General features: G+C 41.3%; 1 protein-coding gene across 5 annotated transcripts in view; it reads left to right on the top strand.

The window, feature by feature from the left end:
* LNX2 (ligand of numb-protein X 2) overlaps positions 1-21,896 on the top strand; it is a 95,266-nt gene that overhangs the window by 31,322 nt on the left and 42,048 nt on the right. For 2 of the 5 annotated variants that reach the window (XM_048846346.2, XM_048846327.2), the window contains exon 2: positions 7,443-7,534. The exons of 1 other annotated variant lie outside the window; for it this stretch is intronic. The gene's annotated coding sequence lies outside the window, so the exon portion shown is untranslated. Of the gene's footprint in view, positions 1-2,029; positions 2,130-7,442; positions 7,535-21,896 lie in introns of those variants that run through there. 2 more of the 5 variants (XM_048846328.2, XM_048846338.2) reach the window with 2 other exon arrangements.

Below are 21,896 nucleotides of genomic sequence, written 5' to 3'. Positions count from 1 at the left end.
ATGTGTGTATATATATAAGATGCACCATTGTATGTAAGACCGTCATCACTAATTGAAGGACAAAGTCTCCTTAACACCTTCCATGTCCCTTCTATTATCTTGTGGGAGTGCAGGGATGACACTCTCAGCCCAACAAGCCCTTGTATTTAACTTTGACGGCTCCAGAGCTCAGCCAGGGAGATATTGTATCTGGACCGTGTAGGTCCTTTTTACTAGCCAGGAAGGAACCAGCACCCTTGGTTATGACACCTCTCCAATGTCATTCCTATGAGCCTTTGTCAAGCTGGAAGGAAAAAGTGGAACCACTTTTGTGTTACTTTAATCATTACATGACAGCTGTTGAGAGGGAAGTACCCCCTCAGCATAGAGACCAGACTATGCTCCTGAGTGTCCCCAAAAGTCCGTAGAAGCAACCCCAAGAGGCTGAATTTGAGCCCTTTAGAACCAGAGCATATTTTCTGCTGTTTGGCATTTGTTAATAAAGTGAACTAAAGAATCAGAAATAAGCATGTATCTTTAAAGGAGATAGTAAATGTCATCTTTAGATGCCTATTGCATTTATTATACATTTTTTCTATGTACAGCACAGTGTTTATTATAATTGTGACATATTAAACTGGAAAAGAGGGGATATTGAAGTTCAAAAATGAAATATTCAGCATTATAAAAATAGTGGCTGATGTAGTAGGAGGTAATAGTTTGTAGTTAATAGCTGTGCTAATATGCAATATATCTAGTGTTAAAAATACAAAACAGACTTCTGTGAGGGAGACTGAAGCAACAAAAGCAGAGTAATTTTCAGGTGTAAGGCTGGCTTTCCATGCTGAATTCTTCCATTGTGACTAGATGTTATAACACAAATGATACTTAAGATCAGACTGTCCTGAGATATTTTCATCACCTACGCAAAGTTGTGGGAGAATTTTAATATCACTTTTGTGTTTAATCTCCTGTTTTAATAATAGGGTTTGTTTTTTTTAAATAAAAAAGGGTGCAGAGAAGGAAAACAGACATTAAATGTTCTTGGACCATTATTTTGTCAGGCCAGGTATAATTGGGTCCTTGATGGACTGGATGGCCTAGTGGTTAATGCACACCCAGCCTTCGGAGCTGTGGTAAGGGAGCCTGGGCCTGCCCCCTCTAAAGGGTTGTGACCATAGGAGTATCAGCAGTGTTTGGCCTCCAGAGGGGCTCTCTGAGCTATCCTCCCTGGTCACTTCCTACTGCCGCTTTCCTCCTTCAGCTTCTGGTCCCGGATAAGGGAAAAAAAGAAAATGAAAAAGAAACCAAACCGTGAGCCCTAACTGGGCTCAGCATACAGTCCTGTTTCTTCAGGAAGGCTTCTCCGGCCCCTTTGTCAGGAGCCTTCACACTATCCTCAGACTCCCTTTCTGTGCTGGGTTGCTCCATTTTCAACCCTGTCTCCAGTTGCAGCATGTTCTGCAGGGGGGAGGGGCTACCTGGGCCCTGCAGCGGGGTGGGACTACCAGGGCCCAGTACTGTCCTTTAACCCTTTCCAGCCCAGTGTGGAGTTTGTATACTCCATCACACTAGGCTTTACGTAATATTGTTAACACACTAGGACAGGATGTAATACAGTGGCTCAGAAATATGCTGTCCGTGATTTACAGCTAATATGCATGAGGTATTATGGCACTGTTCTTGCTATCTGTGATACATACATGCTCTTGATGTGTCTTTAAAATGCTGCATATTACATATCATGATGCTATTTCATTACATGTTCATGAGAACTTGTAGGCCAAGTTTCTGCTTGAAGCTAATTTTAGCATCTGATTTATTTTTTGAAAAAAGACATATTAAATACAGATCCTTTAACCATTGGCAGGTGCCACTCTAGTTTATTGGAACTCTAGCTATTGAGGCTGGACTAGCATCATACAGCGTTATGAGATCAGATGTGTTTACTTGCTTTAAATAAATCAAAGCCTGTGTTACACTCCAGTAGTTACAGAGGGGGCTGGTCCTATTTTAATTACCCACTGGTGTATTCACTTGTACCAGCATGCTGACAACCTTTTCCCTTGAAGTTCACTGTCGTCATGTGATATCCTCTTTCTCCATTGGGAACAACAATGTATGTTCTTCTTTTCCTTCATATTGTGCAGGTATGTTTATACTTCTGTCAAAATTCTGAAATGAAAGGGTAAAAATATGTGACTAAAAAAGATTAAGGAAGGGTACTGGCATGCTTTATGTTCACAGGTTTTGCAATACATCCTCTCTGCTGTCTGCCTCTCTGTCTGCAGAGGATTTGTAAGAAATCCTACCTGGGTGTTTCCTATGTTCTGTTCTGCATTTTTGAAGAAATTGTGCTTCAGAGGTTGGACTTACAATTAGATAATCTATGTTAGAACCAGTGATGTGCCTGACAAACAAGAATTACAGGAAATATTTTCAAATGCTGCATGTTTCAAATGCACAAAATATTCAGACAAGATGTAACATCTACACAAATCTGATCTGTCTCAAATTAGCTGTTTTATGCCCTTTTATTTCATTTTGAAAAAATATGTACTTTTGAAGATGCCTTCCTAAATTATTAGGTTCTGCATGTTGTTGTATTTTACAGGATAATCTTGCTGGACAGTTTGGTCAGTAATCTGAATTTAGATTCTAAGAACAGGAGACCGTTTTGGTAATTTTCACAAGATATATTTTTAAGATCAGAGAATTCTAGCCACTCTGGTTTGAAAAATCCAAGTTTCTTTAAAAAAACTGTGTGTGTGTGTGTGTATATATATATAATATAATTTAGGAAGCCAAAAAGAGATTTCTAGCACCTTGTAGTAAGAAAAGAGTGGGGGACACAGGGAGGGAAGGACGGTAATATGCAATAGGAAACTATATGCTTATAATAAGCCATAAGTGAAGGTTAACATACATTCTGGCCCAAAATAAAAAGTCAACTTTCTCCTTTGTCAAGGCTACTTGTTTTATTTATAGATCCATGTGATTTGTATTAGGACTCGGGTAGGGAATTAAGTCTTTAAACATAAGATCGCTTTGGTCTCCTAGGATACATACAGTAATCGCTATACAGTTATCCATAAGGTTTCACGGTAGCCAGCATAGAAATATTGTTAAACTTTAATTTAGTAATTTGAGCTACTTTATGAAGAAAGGTTTTGATTTCATTTGCTTTCTGTCCATTGCAAAATAAATACAAAAATTTGATGTGAAGAATCACCTCCTAAAAACTTCACTCAAAATGATGCACTATTAAATTAAAAAGAAAAGTAAATCAAGACATTTTGAAACAAAGCTGCATTCCTCTATTATTTAGTTTTCTTTTTTTCTAATTCTGTTCATCTTACAGAACTTCCTGCTAGTAAAAATTACCCATTCAATATCTCCTAGCTTTGTATTTTGAAGCAATCATATTTGATATTTTCAAATGGAGATCCTTGCAGAAGATAATACTGTTATTCCTTTTGATACAAGCAGCCAAAATTTGGAGTTTTATCACAAAACTTTTGTGGGTTATTTCTGTTAAGCAGAGAACTTGATGATGGAGTCAGGTATTTCTTTGATGCAATCCTGTTTTATTTACAAATAAAATAAAGTACTGTTTTCCTGGACAAAGTGGAAATCAAACTGGATACAGATTCTTTGCTCCCAGTTCCAAACTTCTGTCCAGATAGCACTCTTCTCCAAAGCTCTCTTAGCTTTTTCTCAGGGACATGCTGCAAGTGCTCCTCTGAGGCTTCCTTATTGCCTTCTCTGTCTCATTCTGAGGTAAAAAGAAAAGGAGTACTTGTGGCACCCTAGAGACTAACCAATTTATTTGAGCATAAGCCTTCGTGAGCTACAGCTCACTTCATCGGCTGCTACTCTGAAACCTGTCATTCTGAGGTGTTTCTGGTGCTTCTGTGTCACACACACACCTGTGATCCAATCAATCCCTTGCCCCTGCGTTTATCAGACCTGTGGGAAACCCCTTGGCCCCTGCAACTGCCCAGGCTTGCGTTCAGTCTAGTCCTTGTTCAATGGTTTTCCATTGTTTTAACTATCACTAAACTAAGGAGCATTTTGACATGGAAGAAACTACAGAAAAATAAAATGGCCAAGAGTGTGTCTGGGAGCTTTACAATTAGCATCATTTGTTTATTAAACTTAATGTGATGCAACAATAATCGTATTAATAATTCATGTGGAACAATACTTTATAGTGAAATCATCACATTTATGGTCTCCAAAAGATAGCCCAAGTGAAATGTATTTGAGCCATCATGTTAATTCTCTATCCTGTTGCCTTTTCCATACAAAACTCCCATTTGAAGTCCAGGAGTCCCAACACAGAAAAACTATGAGATCAGGCCTTGAACTGTAACAATCTCACAGATCATATCATACTCAAATTAAGAATGAAAAAAATACTGACTCTATTAATTAGTCTACATGAGAAAGTTGCACTTGTTTAACTTAGATCATTTTTAAAAAAAGCTTTAGTGAAACCAATGCAAAATCGTGTATAGACAATTATATTTTAATAATGCTTTATTTCCTTTTATCTTAAGTCAGAAAGGAATTGACTTAAGCTAAACTGAGATGAAATTCTTCAAAACAAGTGTCTACACAGGATTTTGCAGTGGTTTAAAATCACGCCCTTTAGTTAAACTGGTCTGTGTAGACAGCCCGCAAGTCTGTGTGTTTCCGATGTCCTCAGTTTTGAAGCTCGGAAATGGAAGTGGCTTGGCTAGAAGGGGCTTTTTAGTACAGTACGCTATTCTTCTGTTTTAGAGTGTTTCTAGTCTGTAGACAAGACCCAAGATCATTCAACTAAAGTCCTTTTCAGAATCCCTGGATTTTTTTTCCTAACCACAGGTGGAATAAGTTCTCTTCACGCTGCCTTAGCTGAATAGTCATTAGAGAGAGGGCTGGTTCTCTGACCCTTTTTTTTTTATTAAATGTCTTCTAATATACTACAAGTGAGAGTAAGGTATTCTACTACAAAGTGTTCTTAGTTATGTTAAAAGAAAAGGAGTACTTGTGGCACCTTAGAGACTAACCAATTTATTTGAGCATGAGCTTTCGTGAGCCACAGCTCACTGTGCTCACGAAAGCTCAGGCTATGTAGACTCCCTCCTCAGGCCCTACGCTACCCGCACTCCCAGCTACCTTCGAGACACCACTGACTTCCTGAGGAAACTTCAATCCATCGGTGATCTTCCTGATAACACCATCCTGGCTACTATGGATGTAGAAGCCCTCTACACCAACATTCCACACAAAGATGGACTACAAGCCGTCAAGAACACTATCCCCGATAATGTCACGGCTAACCTGGTGGCTGAACTTTGTGACTTTGTCCTTACCCATAACTATTTCACATTTGGGGACAATGTATACCTTCAGATCAGCGGCACTGCTATGGGTACCCGCATGGCCCCACAGTATGCCAACATTTTTATGGCTGATTTAGAACAACGCTTCCTCAGCTCTCGTCCCCTAAAGCCCCTACTCTACTTGCGCTATATTGATGACATCTTCATCATCTGGACCCATGGAAAAGAAGCCCTTGAGGAATTCCACCATGATTTCAACAATTTCCATCCCACCACCAACCTCAGCCTGGTCCAGTCCACACAAGAGATCCACTTCCTGGACACTACAGTGCTAATAAACAATGGCCACATAAACACCACCCTATACCGGAAACCTACTGACCGCTATTCCTACCTGCATGCCTCCAGCTTTCACCCTGACCACACCACACGATCCATCGTCTACAGCCAAGCTCTGCGATACAACCGCATTTGCTCCAACCCCTCAGACAGAGACAAACACCTACAAGATCTCTGTCAAGCTTTCTTACAACTACAATACCCACCTGCAGAAGTGAAGAAACAGATTGATAGAGCCAGAAGAGTTCCCAGAAGTTACCTACTACAGGACAGGCCTAACAAAGAAAATAACAGAACGCCACTAGCGGTCACCTTCAGCCCCCAACTAAAACCCCTCCAACGCATTATTAAGGATCTACAACCTATCCTAAAGGATGACCCAACACTCTCACAAGTCTTGGGAGACAGGCCAGTCCTTGCCTACAGACAGCCCCGCAACCTGAAGCAAATACTCACCAACAACCACATACCACACAACAGAACCACTAACCCAGGAACTTATCCTTGCAACAAAGCCCGTTGCCAATTGTGCCCACATATCTATTCAGGGGACACCATCACAGGGCCTAATAACATCAGCCACACTATCAGAGGCTCGTTCACCTGCACATCCACCAATGTGATATATGCCATCATGTGCCAGCAATGCCCCTCTGCCATGTACATTGGTCAAACTGGACAGTCTCTACGTAAAAGAATAAATGGACACAAATCAGATGTCAAGAATTATAACATTCATAAACCAGTCGGAGAACACTTCAATCTCTCTGGTCACGCAATCACAGACATGAAGGTCGCTATCTTAAAACAAAAAAACTTCAAATCCAGACTCCAGCGAGAAACTGCTGAATTGGAATTCATTTGCAAATTGGATACTATTAATTTAGGCTTAAATAGAGACTGGGAGTGGCTAAGTCATTATGCAAGGTAGCCTGTTTCCTCTTGTTTTTTCCTACCCCCCCCCCCCCAGATGTTCTGGTTTAACTTGGATTTAAATTTGGAGAGTGGTCAGTTTAGATGAGCTATTACCAGCAGGAGAGTGAGTTTGTGTGTGTATGGGGGTGGGGGGGATGTGAGAAAACCTTGATCTATGCAGGAAATAGCCCGACTTGATTTTGTAAAGAGTTGTCACTTTGGATGGGCTAGCACCAGCAGGAGAGTGAATTTGTGTGGGGGGGTGGAGGGTGAGAAAACCTGGCTTTGTGCTGGAAATGGCCCACCTGTTGATCATTTTAGATAAGCTATTACCAGCAGGACAGTGGGGTGGGAGGAGGTATTGTTTCATATTCTCTGTGTGTATATAAAGTCTGCTGCAGTTTCCACGGTAAACATCTGATGAAGTGAGCTGTAGCTCACGAAAGCTCATGCTCAAATAAATTGGTTAGTCTCTAAGGTGCCACAAGTACTCCTTTTCTTTTTAAGGTGCCACAAGTACTCCTTTTCTTTTTGCGAATACAGACTAACACGGCTGTTCCTCTGAAACCAATTAGTTATGTTACTGATTAAATGAAATTGTGTATTCTTGATGGACAAAGGTGGGTTTTACATCTCTAGTTCTTAGATGGTTAATTTTAAAGTGCAATGTTAATTTTTGGTTTCCAGAGCTACTAAAATTCAGGGTTTTTTGTTTTTTACTTTTAAAAGTGTGGCAATCCTTTAAGAACATTTTCCAAAAGGTTAGTGTTATTTCTGCTGAACCTTAACTCTGGGTTAACAAAGTTCGACCTGCAAATTAATTATTATAAAGCTGATGACTGACAGCCTATGAGACTGAAGTTCTCTGTCTCTTCACAGAACAGGAACAGTTTGGGCAGCAGCAATGCAGATTTCCTCATACTGCCTGCCAACATGCCTTAAATCTGACCAGGAAGAGGCCACCTAGAAGGGTGAGAACTGAAAGTAGTTAATTTTCCATAATCAGTTACTATGTGGCTTTTTTTTTTTTTTTTTTGCTAGCGAGGCTGTCATTTGTGGGTGAATTGTGTGGAAAGGCTCCACTTGTCCTTTGGGGACTGGAGTGAGACTCATGTCACACAAGGTACTGAGTTTCTGTGAGATGGTGGCAGCCCTGAGTCACTACCAGATCTGGATTTTTGAAAAAGTAATCTACCACTGAAAAGCTCCATTCCCATTTCTAATCTGCACTGCATTCACACTGAGATCTTGATAGACATGCAAAATATTACTTTGTGTAGGTATCTTATTTGTTACAAAAAGATTTTGGAACATTTAGCTTGGGATGGGGAGAAAATTCTATAGACTTTAGAAAGAAGTATGAGTTAGAATTTTATCTTTATGCCAACCTACCCTGTCAAGAAAAGTTTGAATTTCCAACCCTGTGTGTCTTACGTGCACATAGGCAGGTTATTTCCAATGATAGAATGTAATTTCTTAAAGAACTGCTTTCAGAAGTATTGCATCCTGTAGTACCATGCTTCAAGACCATAACCATGAGTACCCAAAGTAGGTCTGGAAGTTGTGACATAGCCCTTAGGAACTGGGCAAATAGCATAGGGGGAGTATAGTCCAAAGTATCCTTGTTAGAATCTGCAGTGCCAAATTTAAGAATGCCTAGAAGACTATAGGAGGAAGGAGGAAAGGGCTGACTGCTTCCCCATATTATTGACTGTCTTCACGCATTCTCTCTCTGTCATTGGAGCATTGACCAAGAATTTCAAATATGCATGCATGAAGTTAGGCTTTTTAAATAAGTGGCCTGATTTTTCAAGTGCTGAGGAGCCAGCAGTTCCCAGTGAAGTAAAAGGGAGCTGCAGGGACCTTGGCACTTCTGAAAATCCAGCAGTTTATTTAGGATCTTAAACATGGTTTCAGGCTCCTAACCATAGGCATCCATTTTTTAACATCTTGGCTTCTGTCTATTTTGGCTGACATTCAATGTAAATGTTATCATAGCATGATACATCCCTCATTTGCTAACTCTGCAGCTGTAATCCAAATTAGAGCCCCTTGATTTTTCCCAGTTAGATTTTTTTTCCATATTTAGTCGTGGGATGAAGTACTTGTCCATATCTGTTGCGTGCATGAACCAGGGTGGGTGAGGTAATATTTTTTTATTGGACCAACTTCTGCTGGTGAAAGAGACAGGCTTTTGAGCTACACAGAGCTCTTCTTCAGGTTTGGAGAAGAACTCTATGTAGCTGAAAAGCTTGTCTCTCTCACCAACAGAAGTTGGTCCAATAACAGATATTACCTCATCCACCTGGACTCTCTAATATCCTAAGAACCGACACGGCTACAACAACACCACTTTTATGAACCAGTAATTAGGTGAAATTATTTTAGTGTTTTGCATTAGTACTTATTACTCATTTTTGTAATTCACTTTTTTCTCTGGTTTTCCTAAAACTTGTTATGGCTTCTGTACATCTGTATGAAATGAAGTCTGACTACTGTTTAATTACAAAGTAGTAATTTTCACTTTCATGCTCATGTTCTATTGTGTCTTTAAGTTTTAACCAAAAAAAAAAGAGCTAGACTTCCAAGAAAAGTGAACAGAGATGTTGCTGGCATGTAGGACTGATTATTCTTTCCTTCTGTGTCCAGTGTTTTGAAAATTGGGCTTTCCTTCCATGTGATCAAGTGGAAACAAGTTATTTAACATCTGGCTCCAGACTGCCATGCAAGTTTAAGAGTAAACCTAGAATGTGTATCAGAATCTGTTCTGTTAAGTTGCTGTATTATGGTAACACTGTACATCTTTGCTCGCAGTTACACTTGAACCCTCTACTGCAGTGGTTTTCAAACTGCAGGTCGTGACCCAGTACAAGGTCACGGATTGGAAGGGATTGGGTCACGGCAGCTCTGATCCGCACGGCTGACTGGGCCGTTAAAAGTCCCGTCGGCGGTGCTGCCCAGCTAAGGCAGGCTAGTTCCTACCTGTTCTGACACCATGCTGTGCCCCGGAAGCAGCCAGCAGCAGGTCCAGCTACTAGGCGGGGGGGCCCCATGGGGCTCCATGCACTGCCCCCGCCCCAAGCACCGGCTCTGCACTCCCATTGGCTGGGAACCAGCCAATGGGAGCTGGGGGGCTCGGTGCCTGTGGGCGAGAGCTGCGCAGAGCCACTTGCGTGCCTCCACCTAGGAGCTGGACCTGCTGCTGGCCACTTCTGGGGCACAGTGCGGTCACGGTGCCAGGACACGCAGGAAGCCTGCCTTAGCTGCGCCGTTGCCCGGGAGTTGCCTGAGGTAAGCCCACACCCCAACCCCATGCCCCAATCCCCTGCCCCAGCCCTGACCTCCCCCCAAACCCGGAGCCCCCTCCTGCACTCCAAACCCCTCATCCCTGGCCCCACCCCAGAGCCCCCCTCCCATACCCTGAACCACTCATTGCCAGCCCCACCCCAGAGCCTGCTCCCCCAGCCCAGAGCCCCCCTCCCACACCCTGAACCACTCATTGCCAGCCCCACCCTGCAGCCCTCACCCCTTCATCCCCAGCTCCGTTGGGTCATGGGCATTAACAATTTTCTTCAACTGGATCACAAGAAAAAAAGTTTGAAAACCACTGCTCTACTGTATTTCAATAACCTCTTGCTGAAATACAGAAATACTTTGTTCCCAAGAACACTCTTGTAGGATACAAGGGATGTACTGTACTGGACAAACTTCCCACTCCAGTGTATGTACTGTTTAACGTACTACATACCATTGAGAGAACCTTGCTGTTCTGTGGATCCTGATGACCCCAGGATTACTATTTATTTTAATTGCAACCAGCCAAGATGGTGACTGGAATAGGATTTTAAGGGTGTAGAACTAAAAAGCTTTAAGACATAGAATGGATATGGAAATGGATTTAAGAAAAACAGTTCTATCCAACAAATGCTCCTTACAAGTCTCTCTAATTCCACGGCCATGAAATGTGCTTACAAAGACTGGAGTAAGAAAGTGTATTATGCCCAGTTTTTGACTGATACAAATGCAATGTTATCTTAATTTGTATATTCTTTGTCTCTTTTGGATATATCCACACAGAGATTTAATTTCTGTGTGAATTCTATTCTTAAAATCCTGGATAAAGTGGGTGGGGTAGGGGTGTTTGTGTGTAAATATATATATATATATATATATATATATATATATATATAAAGAGCTGTTTATCTTTCTAAACACAATATTTAATTAAAAGAAAGTTTTATGGGTGTCTCATAATATTCACTAAATGTAGCAAGTTGTAGGGAAGGGATAACTCAGTGGTTTGAGCATTGTCCTGCTAAACCCAGGAGTTGTGAGTTCAATCCTTGAGGGGGCCATTTGGGAGCTGGGGCAAAAATTGGGGATTGGTCCTGCTTTGAGCAGGGGGTTGGACTAGATGACCTCCTGAGGTCCCTTCCAACCCTGGTATTCTATGATTCTAAGTTACTACTGAGTAGATTGGATAGATTTATATCAGATATGTGTTAGACCTTAGTTCCTCCTGTGATGCTGACACATTGGGCAGTCCAGTTCCTTCACTGATTACAGTCGCTTGTTAATTGTAGTAGCTCTTCCCAGGTGATGCCACCGCATTCAATATTCTCTGTCACTGTTTTCTGCCAGTTCTTCCTTGGCCTTGCTCATTTTCTCTGTTCTTTCTCGGGTACCCAGTTCAATGCTTACTTAGCATGTCTCCCATCTTCCATACAGTGTACATGTCCCAACCATCTGAGCCTTCTTTCACAAGTTGCAAGTTATTACTGTATAGATTTGTATCACATAAGTATCTGTTTATTTTAAGTGTTGTATTTTTGTCCTTAGAATTTCTTTTGCATGCAATAAAGATTTTTACTTAAAACTAGGTGGTATAAGAATGTCCAGTTACTCATAACCAGGGCATCCAGTGTTTTCCATGGCATTCTGGATTTAAATTTTGCAGAAAGGTCTGTAGTTTCTGTAGTATACCAACTGCTAAAACCTGTGACATTCTGAAACTTCTGTGGTGCTTTGAAGTGAATGGAAAATCATTCAGAAGAACTAAAAACCAAGGAAAACCAGAGGCTGCATTGTGAATCCTCATGAGTGGACCCCAGCTCTTGTGCAGAGCCCTGTTGACTTTCGTGAGGCTCTGTGCAGGAGACATCCATCCGGTGCAGGTTTGGGACCTAAAGTGGAGCCAGTCCTGCTCCCATTGAAACCAATGACAAACCTTGCATTGACTTTAGAGGTGCTGGGTTGGGCCGTTGTCAGGGGATGTCTTGATACAGATTTCTAATTTATTTTTCCTCTCTTGTCTGTTCATGCACTATTTTACTATATGAACTTGGTTATATTACAGCAACACCCATTTGGTATGTCTTCACTGCAGTTAACTCGCTTGATCTGCACCTGGGTCTGAGCACTTCAGTTGATCTAACTCAGGTGTGACCAACCACCATCTAGAGGTTTGTCTTTATTGCAGTGTTAACTCAGATGTTACCCCAACTTAAATCCCATCCACACATTAAAACCTCATAACTTCAGTGTGTTGGTAGTTTTTAACTTGAGGTGACTGATCCACCAGGGCATGTAGCACAACTCATTAGCTCTAATACAATCACACTGTGCTGCAGACTAAATGGAATAACTCTGCAGTTAATACAGTCATTCTGTGCAACTCAAATGCTAATTTTCAGCTCTTACTCGACGTAGGCTAATTAGAGTATAGATAAGTCTGCCATGAAAACATAAGAAGGTAAATTTATTTTTTAAGAGCTGCCTCCATCCTGGTAATATTTACCGTGCACTGGGAATAAGTAAATAGTCTCCAGATCTCTGGAGAAGCATTCCTTTGTTATGACTGTAGGCCAGTTTAAGTGCTTGCTAGTGATGGCCTTTAGCCAGTTGATGCAAGTGACTGAAGCTTCAAGTCCCCCAGGATGCCTTTTGTTCCCTTTCTATAACCCCTCACACTTCTCCTTCATAGCATAAAGTGCCTTACGCTTTGCGGTTGGAAGTATTTCCTGCACTTCTCTGAGAATGTTTGGTAACCTATGATATATTGATTCCCCCTGCCTGTTGACGGAGAGCTATGGCCTTCCTTTTCCCTGCCAAGGGCTGAGCCATTTGTAAAAACTATCTCCTTGCTTTATCTCAAGAGTCCATCCTTCACACAAAGAAGAGTGGGCAGAACCAAGAGTTCCCACCTGTCCGGTTTAGATCTCCTTAGAAATTCTCCATTTTAGATAAGTGTTCTTTTACATTTGATCATATATTTTACCCAGTTTCCTTATCCTTTTACTGAGCCAAAGAGCTTGTTACTGAGCATAATCTGCCTCACAAAATAATTTCAACTCCCACTGCCATCCAGACTTTGACTGACTGGCAGAGAAGGGGAAGCCAAAAAGGAGGTAGGTGTCTGTCATGGAAGGTGGTGTAAGTTTGTCTGAAGGGTCAGGTTTCCTGTTTCTGCCTACAGACACCCTAAAAACTCTTACTCTGGAATCTACTTCCACTGGGGGAACTTGCAGGTAGCAATTGATTCTTTCTTTTCCCCCCACCCTCCCTTTATTTTCTGCCTGTTTTGGGTTCACCTCTTGTGGCTGCTGAGACCTTGACCCTCTCTCCAGGGTAGCTCCAAGATAGTTATCTCCTTGGGGATGTCTTCATTTAGACCCTTAGGATACTGATGTGATGGGGGCTTGCTCTCCAATTAAGACACCTCTCAAGCAAGATGAAAAGGGAATATAGCCACACTTCACTTTTTATTTCTCTCACCTGCCTCTGACTTTTAAAAATCTATATAATTTAATCAAATCATGTCTTTTGTATGTTACATTCTGGGTAGCCAGGAGCCCATTATGTTTAATGTAGTTAAAGTTGTTCTGCTTTTCTGTGGAAGCTGTCATTTGGGAACAGGATACATGGGAATGGGCTTTATAGAAGGTTTAGCTTCTTGATTGATGGCTTTCTGCTGTTTTAATCTCTCCAAACAGAAAGGGCAACCCAAATGTGAAAAGCTGTTAGATAGATTGTCTTGTAGAAAATAAATGCATGGATAAGCAACATTTTCACTCTCTGCCTCCCTCTGCAATTCAGTCAATCAGTAGGAAAGAAGCGGTCTGGCTAATTATCCCCTTGCTGTTAATTTCTTGACTGCAGGCATACTAATTTTTTTTTCCTCAGACATAAAATCCTACCGCTTACAGTGATGTTAATCAAAGGTTGTGTTGGTGCTTTTCTATACTTTGGAGAAAAGCCATGTTTAGCTGAATTACTTAAGCTTGGGGAAATTGTTTTTTCAACTAAGAGAGCAATCAGGTTATTTAAATTTTGCAGTCTTGTACCAAAAAAAAAAAAAAAAAAGCTTTGTTTTTAAAACAAACAATTTTTGGTCTCAGACTTGGTGAACGTATAATCCTGAATGATTTTTTTTCCTTATTAGATGAAATTGAGTCTGTTATTTCAAAAGTAATGTACTTTACTCTTCTTCCTGATAGAACACAGCAGAGTGCTGAAGAGAGGGGAAAAAATCACCTACTAGCTTCATCTGTCTGAAGTATAATGGTGACACATCCATAGGTCCCTCTGGTATACACTCTGTGTTTATGGCAAGTTTGTGTTTTATTTTCATGGTATAATAGAAGCCATGGGTAAGGTCTGTAAAGTTCTGCATATTTATTTTGGCATTATGGCATATGATTATTATGGCCACAGAATAGCCAGCTTGGCTTTTGATATCCTGACTATTACACTGTAATGTGGGTTTTGAACCTGGGAGTCATAAGCAAGGGTTCACAACCATTTCCCTTTCTTCCTGGTTAATGGGAGGGAGCTCCCATAATATTTTTGTGTTGTAGCATGGGGTCTCAATACAGGTATGAAAAAGATAGAAACCCATTGCTCCTTGAATGTTTACGGTCTTAGTTTGAACTCTTACATCCTTGTTTTGATGTGATTTTTTTTAATGTAAAGAATTTTTAAACACTTGTGGATCCTGAATATATGTCCAACTATGACTACTGGTATGTAGAACATCTCTTGGGGTTCTGTACTTCTCTCTAGTTCTTTATGCATTTTCAGAATATTCTGCCATTATTTAAAGGCTTTGAGATAATATTTCACTGTTATGCAGATGACACCAAAATATATTTGTATTTTATGTCTGATTCTGGTATGCAGGTTTGCTTTGCTTTTTAAGTTGATCTACTGAAATTCAATATTTGACAGCAACAGATGGTCATTGTCTTTAATATAGTTCAGGTCATTCTGCTGTTAATTTGGTCCAAAGCACTAGTGTAAAGTACCTTGGGCCTGCTTTTCTAGAAAACTTTGATATTTTAGACTGAACTTTTACTCTATACAACTACAATATTTTGTTTTGAGTTTTCAATAACAGAGCCTGGATAGAGCATTTGTTTTCTATAAATGGCGTAAAAACTTGTTCATGCTTTAAATACAAATGTGCTGACTGTTTTTTATTTATAAAGTACTGTATGTTGGCCGCCTTCTTGTTTCTGTACGTATTTTCTCCAGTGTGTCCAGAATGCAGCTATTAGGTTTCTTGTGTGAGTCAAATTTGCTTCTCATATTACCCCTGTGCCAGAATCCCTATATTATGTCCTTGCTCGGCAATGAGTTAGTTTTAAATTTCTAAGAAGTCCTGCATGTGTTAGAACAATTTTGTCTGAGTTTCTTGCTCCCTGCCTCAGTCAGGAGTGGGTGAAGTAGGTTCTGAAAGGGAGGAGAGAGAGCACATAATTTTGGTGATTGTCACTAAGTGGGGTTTGGTGTTTTTGCATTAAATAGACAAAGTGTTAAAAAAAATAACTTGGTGTTCCCTGCTTTCACACCATTGTTTATTCTACTGTACATCTTGGTTTCTCTTTTCCTCCAACTTTTTGAGGGTCTCTTGCTCGGTCTAAATTTTCCACATCTAATAAATATATAAATATATATATGTGTGTGTGTGTGTGTCTTAAATTAAAGATTTATCTTCTTTGATCTCTCCTTTTCTTTGAGTCGGAGACTTATCTGATGTAGTCTCTGTATGTGTTATAAGGAGCTTGGCGTTTCATTGAAGAGTCCTATGAGGTACCAGTCCTCATCTCTCCTGTTTCCATTCAGATTTGTTTGACTAGAGTAAGTCTACTGCAAGCTCCTGAGCCAAAAATGAGTGTTCCCACTAAATGGGTTGTGGAAGGTGGCCACTTGATGATTTTTGCACACTTTGAACAAATACTTCTGGCTAAATATTTGGTCTTTTGTAGTTGCTGCCCGGTTTAATAGGGTTCCTTTCTGGCACCTTCCAAGCTACTTTCATGTAGAGCAGGAGTGGGCAAACTTTTTGGCCTGAGGGCAGCATCTGGGTATGGAAATTGTATGGTGGGCCATGAATGCTCATGAAATTGGGGGTTGGGGTGTGGCAGGGGGGTTGAGGTGGGGGGGGATGAGGGCTCCGGCTGGAGGTGCAGGCTCTGGTATGGGGCCAGGGATGAAGGGTTTGGGGTGCAGGAGGTAGCTGCGGGCTGGAGATGGAGCAGAGGGGTTCAGAGTATGGGAGTGGTCTCCAGGCTGCGAGTCAGGGTATTGGGGTGTGGGAGGGGGTACAAGCTCTGGGCTGGGGGTGCAGGTTCCAGGGTAGAGCCAGAAATGAGGGGTTCAGGGTATGGAAGGGGTACCAGACTGGGGCAGGGGGTTGAGTCGTGGGAGGAGGTTGGGGTGCAGACTCTAGGTAGCACTTACCTAAAGCAGCTCCTGGAAGCAGCAGCACGTCCCCCTTCCGGCTCTTACGCAGAGGCGCAGCGCCAGCCAGGCCGCTCTGCGCGGTGTCCCATCCACAGGCACCACCCCTGCAGCTCCCATTGGCCACAGTTCCTGGCCAATGGGAGCTGCAGAGCCTGCGGACGGGGCAGCGCGCAGAGCCGCGTGGCTGCCCCTGTGTGTAGGAGCTGGAGGGGGACATGTCGCTGCTTCCAGAAGCCACATGGAGCCACAGCACGCGCAGAGTGGGGCAAGCCCCAGACCCCACTCCCTGGCTAGAGCCCAGAGCGGGGCAAGCCCCTGACCCTGCTCCCCGGCGGGAGCTCAAAGGTCGGATTAAAAGGTCTGACAGGCTGGATGCAGCCCGCGGGCCATAGTTTGCCCACCCCTGATTTAGAGTGTACCTGCTTCTCCTTCCCGTGCATCTTTTCCTTTAGTTGATAGGATCACTACTTGGATCCTATCAGTCTAGACAAGTGGATCACAGAATGTAAAGTTACAATGATATTGCATTGATCCAATTATTCCAGAGTCTTAGCTTTTTATAAGAAAACATACAGCAGGTGTCCTTGCAAGAGACCTCTGTTTAAAGGAGCTGCTGTAATTAAAGCCTGTAGCTCTTTGTTACTATGGAAACGTAGCACACCACAAATATGAAATGCAAGTTTCCGTAGTGTTGACTCTTCCATAATCTGCATTCACCAGATTTAGGTGATCCTTCATTTGTTACCCAGTAAAACTGCCTTCCTGCTGAAGTAGCTAAAAGTACTTTTCCTAGAGATGTGACTTATTTAAAAACCTTAAAACTGAATTCCTGAAGCATAAAAACAAAAGCATTGTCTGCAGTATGTTCCTGAAATTTTCTGAAGTCGATGCACTGTCCAAATGCAGTCTACTATGAGCACAGATTTAATTGTAAAGTATAATTATTATATGGGCATTGTTTTTATGGAAAGTAGATACTTAGAGTAGGTGGAAAAGACAATGTAAATCGATGACAGTAGTTTGAGCCCAGCATTGTTTGGTTCTGGTATAATTTTGGCCATATACAAAACTTACCATTGGGATGTAATTTTATTTGCTTGAATACAAAAGGCCTGCTTATTCTTGTGAACTTAATATTTTAATTTTCCTGGATACGATAGGGCTGAACGTCAGTCTGAAAATGTGCATGTTGGATAAAAAGACCTTTAACAGAAATCTGCCAGGGCTTTGGTCAGCACTTCTGCCTCTCCAGCAAAGTTATTGATTTTTGACTTACCAGACACCTTCCTGTGGCATCACAGCATTTTAATAGTTTATATCCTACAAAAAATTTGACAATGGTTAAGCTGCTGGTGTGCTGAGACCACAACCTATCATGCTGATCAATATTGTCCCATTGTTTCCTTATACTGCCCAGTCACTTTATCTGTATCCATTTGTTGTATATTTTCTTATACTTACTCTTTGGGGGCAGGGACTGTCTTTTTCTTCTGTGATTGTACTGCACCTAGCACAATGGGGTCCTGGGCCATGACTGGGGCTCCTATGCTCCATACAAATAATAATAATTAGTAATAATAAATACCCAAAGTTAGAATTGGGATAAACTTTTAGTATTTTCAGAGTAAAATCTTACAGGATTACTTTAAAATTACTTTTAAAATCTGTTTTCCTGCATATGAATATAATGAAGCCCCAGATATCTGAATCATTAATACAGACCTTATAAAGCCATCAGAGTATTGTTTCTAGTTCTGCTTCATTTACATGGGTATTTTTACTGTATATTTTCAATAATAAAAACAGAAGCTGTACCTGCTGAGTCGGCTGACAGGCAATGTAGGCAGTGGGAATTGACATGGAGCACTGCTCTTATTCTATAGCACCTATCAAGGTTCCTTCCCCACTCTGAACTCTAGGGTACAGATGTGGGGGCCTCCATGAAAACCTCCTAAGCTTACTTTTACCAGCTTAGGTTAAAACTTCCCCAAGGTACAAACTATTTTACCTTTTGCCCTTGGACTTTCGCTGCCACCACCAAACGTCTGACCAGGTTTATTATTGGGAAAAAGTCGTTTGGAAACGTCTTTCCCCCCAAAATCCTCACCAAAACCTTGCACCCCCCTTCCTGGCAAAGGTTTGATAAAAATCCTCACCAATTTGCATAGGTGACCACAGACCCAAACCCTGGGATCTTAAGAACAATGAAAAAAGCATTCAGTTTCTTACAAGAAGAATTTTAATAGAAGAAAAAGTAAAAAGAATCACCTCTGTAAAATCAGGATGGTAAATACCTTACAGGGTAATTAGATTCAAAACATAGAGACTCCCTCTAGGCAAAACCTTAAGTTACAAAAAGACACAAAGACAGGAATATCCATTCCATTCAGCACAGCTTATTTTCTCAGCCATTTAAAGAAACCCTAATCTAACGCATATCTAGCTAGATTACTTACTAAATTCTAAGACTCCATTCCTGTTCTGTCCCCGGCAAAAGCATCACACAGACAGACCCAGAAGCTTTGTTTCTCCCCCGCTCCAGCTTTGAAAGTATCTTGTCTCCTCATTGGTCATTTTGGTCAGGTGCCAGCGAGGTTATCCTAGCTTCTTAACCCTTTACAGGTGAAAGGGCTTTTCCTCTGGACAGGAGGGATTTTAAAGGTGTTTACCCTTCCCTTTATATTTATGACAGCACCAGATGTTTGTCATGAAAAATATGATGAGATTAAATATGGAAGCGTTTCTGCCATCTCTAATTATCTAGTCATACTATTGCCTACTTGAAACAGCTATCAGAGTCACCAAATTAGTTACTGTATTTACTGGTAAGCATGATATTGGACTGAACATTGCACTGGGAACTAGGTGTGACAGATAATGCAATCCCATGCAATATACGTGTGGACCATATTGTGTTTAGTTTATAAATGATTTGTGTGTCACTGTGGGCCAGGTATTGTATGCAACTCTGGGCGGAGGACTACTGCAGCTTCTCTAGAAATCAAAAACAATGGCAGATGATTAAGATGAATAATTCAGGATTGTAAATATCTCCAGAGAGGTACCACGCACTCAGGAGGCTCACATATACTGGTTCAAACTGGGTTTTCCAGAGACGAACAAAGAGAAAGGAGTTTTGATATCAAAAGGCTGTGTTTAAACTGACTCAGGGCCTTCTGTCCAAGGGGGGCCCCAACCCTTGCAGAAGGATTGCAAAGACTTTGGCCTACTGTAGCCCTATAAGACTAATGGTGACCTCTGGTAAGCTTTTAGTGTGCTTTGATTTTTTTTTAAATGTTTTCTCTGTAATGCTTTTACCATAAGAATAAAGGCGTTTGCCTAGAAAGAGCTGTGTGGTAATTTGTAACTGCTGGCAGTACACTGTTCACAGCCCTTGGAGATAAAGCAAAGGACAGGTGCTGGTGTAACACCGACGGACCCCGGTTGTCGGTGAGCAGGATCGAACCTGGGACCTCTGGAGCTAAATGCATGAGCCTCTACTGCATGAGATAAAAGCCATACTTCTGTTAGCTAAGGCTGTAGAGCAGACTCATTAATCTCTCTCTAATTGGTCTCAGTGCCCCTAGATGGGACAGAGCACCACACGCAGGAGGTGTGTGGGTGACATTGGTCTTTAGGCAGACCAGCTTGCTGGTGGTATCACAGTGTAAGGCAGGGACCTTTGCAGCCTGTAAAGCCCCCAGTCAAAAGGGAGTGGGACAAGAGTGCCTGCCCAGAGAGAGGTGATGGCTGGAGACCTGATTGGGCACTCCGGGAGTGGACTCACTGAGTAGGGGGATACAGGTGTGGTTACCCTGAAACTATGACACCAGGAATTTCTAATTTTTAATCTTGGCTCTGCTGTAGTTTGGGGCAAGTGATTAAACCTCTCCCTGTTTCGTCATCTACACAATACAGGGGTGGTGCTTACCTGTACCTTTTGGGTGGTATGAAGGTTATTTTATATTTGTATGAAGGTTTGAAAATGTAAAATCATATGTAATTATGGAGAATAAATATAATAACAGCTACCTCGTGCTCAGCTAGCATGGTGATGGGTGCAGTACAAGAACCAGAACAGAAGAGGATTCAGAAATCTTTAAAGACTCTTATAACATATATTGTCCTTAGTCAACATATCCTGTGACCCAACATGTTGATGAATGAGGCGTTGTGATTTGTTCATGTAGTTATTATTTCATCTAGCTATCTCTTGGGCTGTGTTAGAGCAGCTATGCATCACCCTGCCGGAACAGATTTCCTCAATCTGGTTGCATTAGAATGCCCTATATTTAGGCACTGCTGGTTGAGTAAAGCCTCCATAGTAACTCCTACACCTTCCCTACCCAGAGCTGCTGGGGAAAGAGGGCATCTCTATGCCTCAGAAAGTAGAGTAGCACCTTAGGGCTGTTGGTAGCCAGCCCAATTTAGAGAAGCCCTGAGGCTGCGGGAACAGGCCAGCATAGAACAGCCCTGGAACAAGGCGGAACAGAGCTGGTTATTTTTTTACTATCAGTTTGGTTTCATAGCTTTCAATTGGATATCGTTTGATTGGTTTTATATACATGATATTCAATGAGCAAATGTCCATACCAAAATAAATTGTTATATCAGTTAGTTATATAGCAATGAAAGCTGGATCGTTTCAGTCTTGGAGAGAAGCTGATGCCATGCAGGGAGGCCACTGAGTACAGCAAAGGAGTAACGGTGGCAGTCATTGAGAGGGTACTCGTTGGTCTTTCCTTTTGTTGAAAGAAAAGGTGCAGAGTAGCACATGTAACTGGAAACTCTGGGATGTGAAACTTTTAAGAGGAACTGAGAATGTAAAACAGTTAATTTTAAAAATTTTTTGTATTTTGGGATCAGGGAAAAATCTGTTGTACAGTTTTAAAAATGATAAATAATTATTAAGAACTAATCCTCCAATTTCTTAATGTGAAATTTTGAACCAGGCTAGTTTAAATTCTTCCAGGCATTCATTCAGAAATACATAGTCGTCTTTAAATTGTGAAATAATAGAGTCTGTTCTTTGTCATGCATGAAGGGGACAGTACACTAATGTGAGGGAGGGCACAGCTGTTGTTTGTACTATTAATGTTTTATAGTATTGTTCCAGAAAAAAAGGTGAAAATCATGGCATTTGAATCTAGTTCCCCCCCAGAAAAACCCGAAACAGACAACATTTCAAGCCACTTCAGGAATTTGAGACGATTGACTGAGAATTGTAGTTATATCAGTAAATCAGAACCAAAAGACCCATAAATAAGACCAATTTTAGACAAAAAAGAACTTGCTAAATATTTTTTGCACGGTTGGATATCCAGTCACAGGCAGTTGCCTAAGGGACAAGGCATTTTATTATAGCAACAAGGGTACCACCTGCGCTATTCTGCTGTCTCACAAAAATCCCAGGAGACTTATTTTCTGGTGAATTATATGTGTTGAAAGACAAAGTCAGAACACTTCCTTTTTTTTCCCCCCTACAGCTTTTTTTCCACTTGTTTGCAGTTTTTTTTAGTTAATACTATAATTCTAGGAGACATTTCAGCAGTTGTACATAGTCATGCTGGCTACAGGATACTGAATAAT

The sequence above is a fragment of the Caretta caretta genome, chromosome 1 (assembly GCF_965140235.1).
Source record: "Caretta caretta isolate rCarCar2 chromosome 1, rCarCar1.hap1, whole genome shotgun sequence".
NCBI lineage: Eukaryota > Metazoa > Chordata > Testudines > Cheloniidae > Caretta > Caretta caretta.
This window is presented reverse-complemented; position numbering and strand designations above follow the sequence as displayed.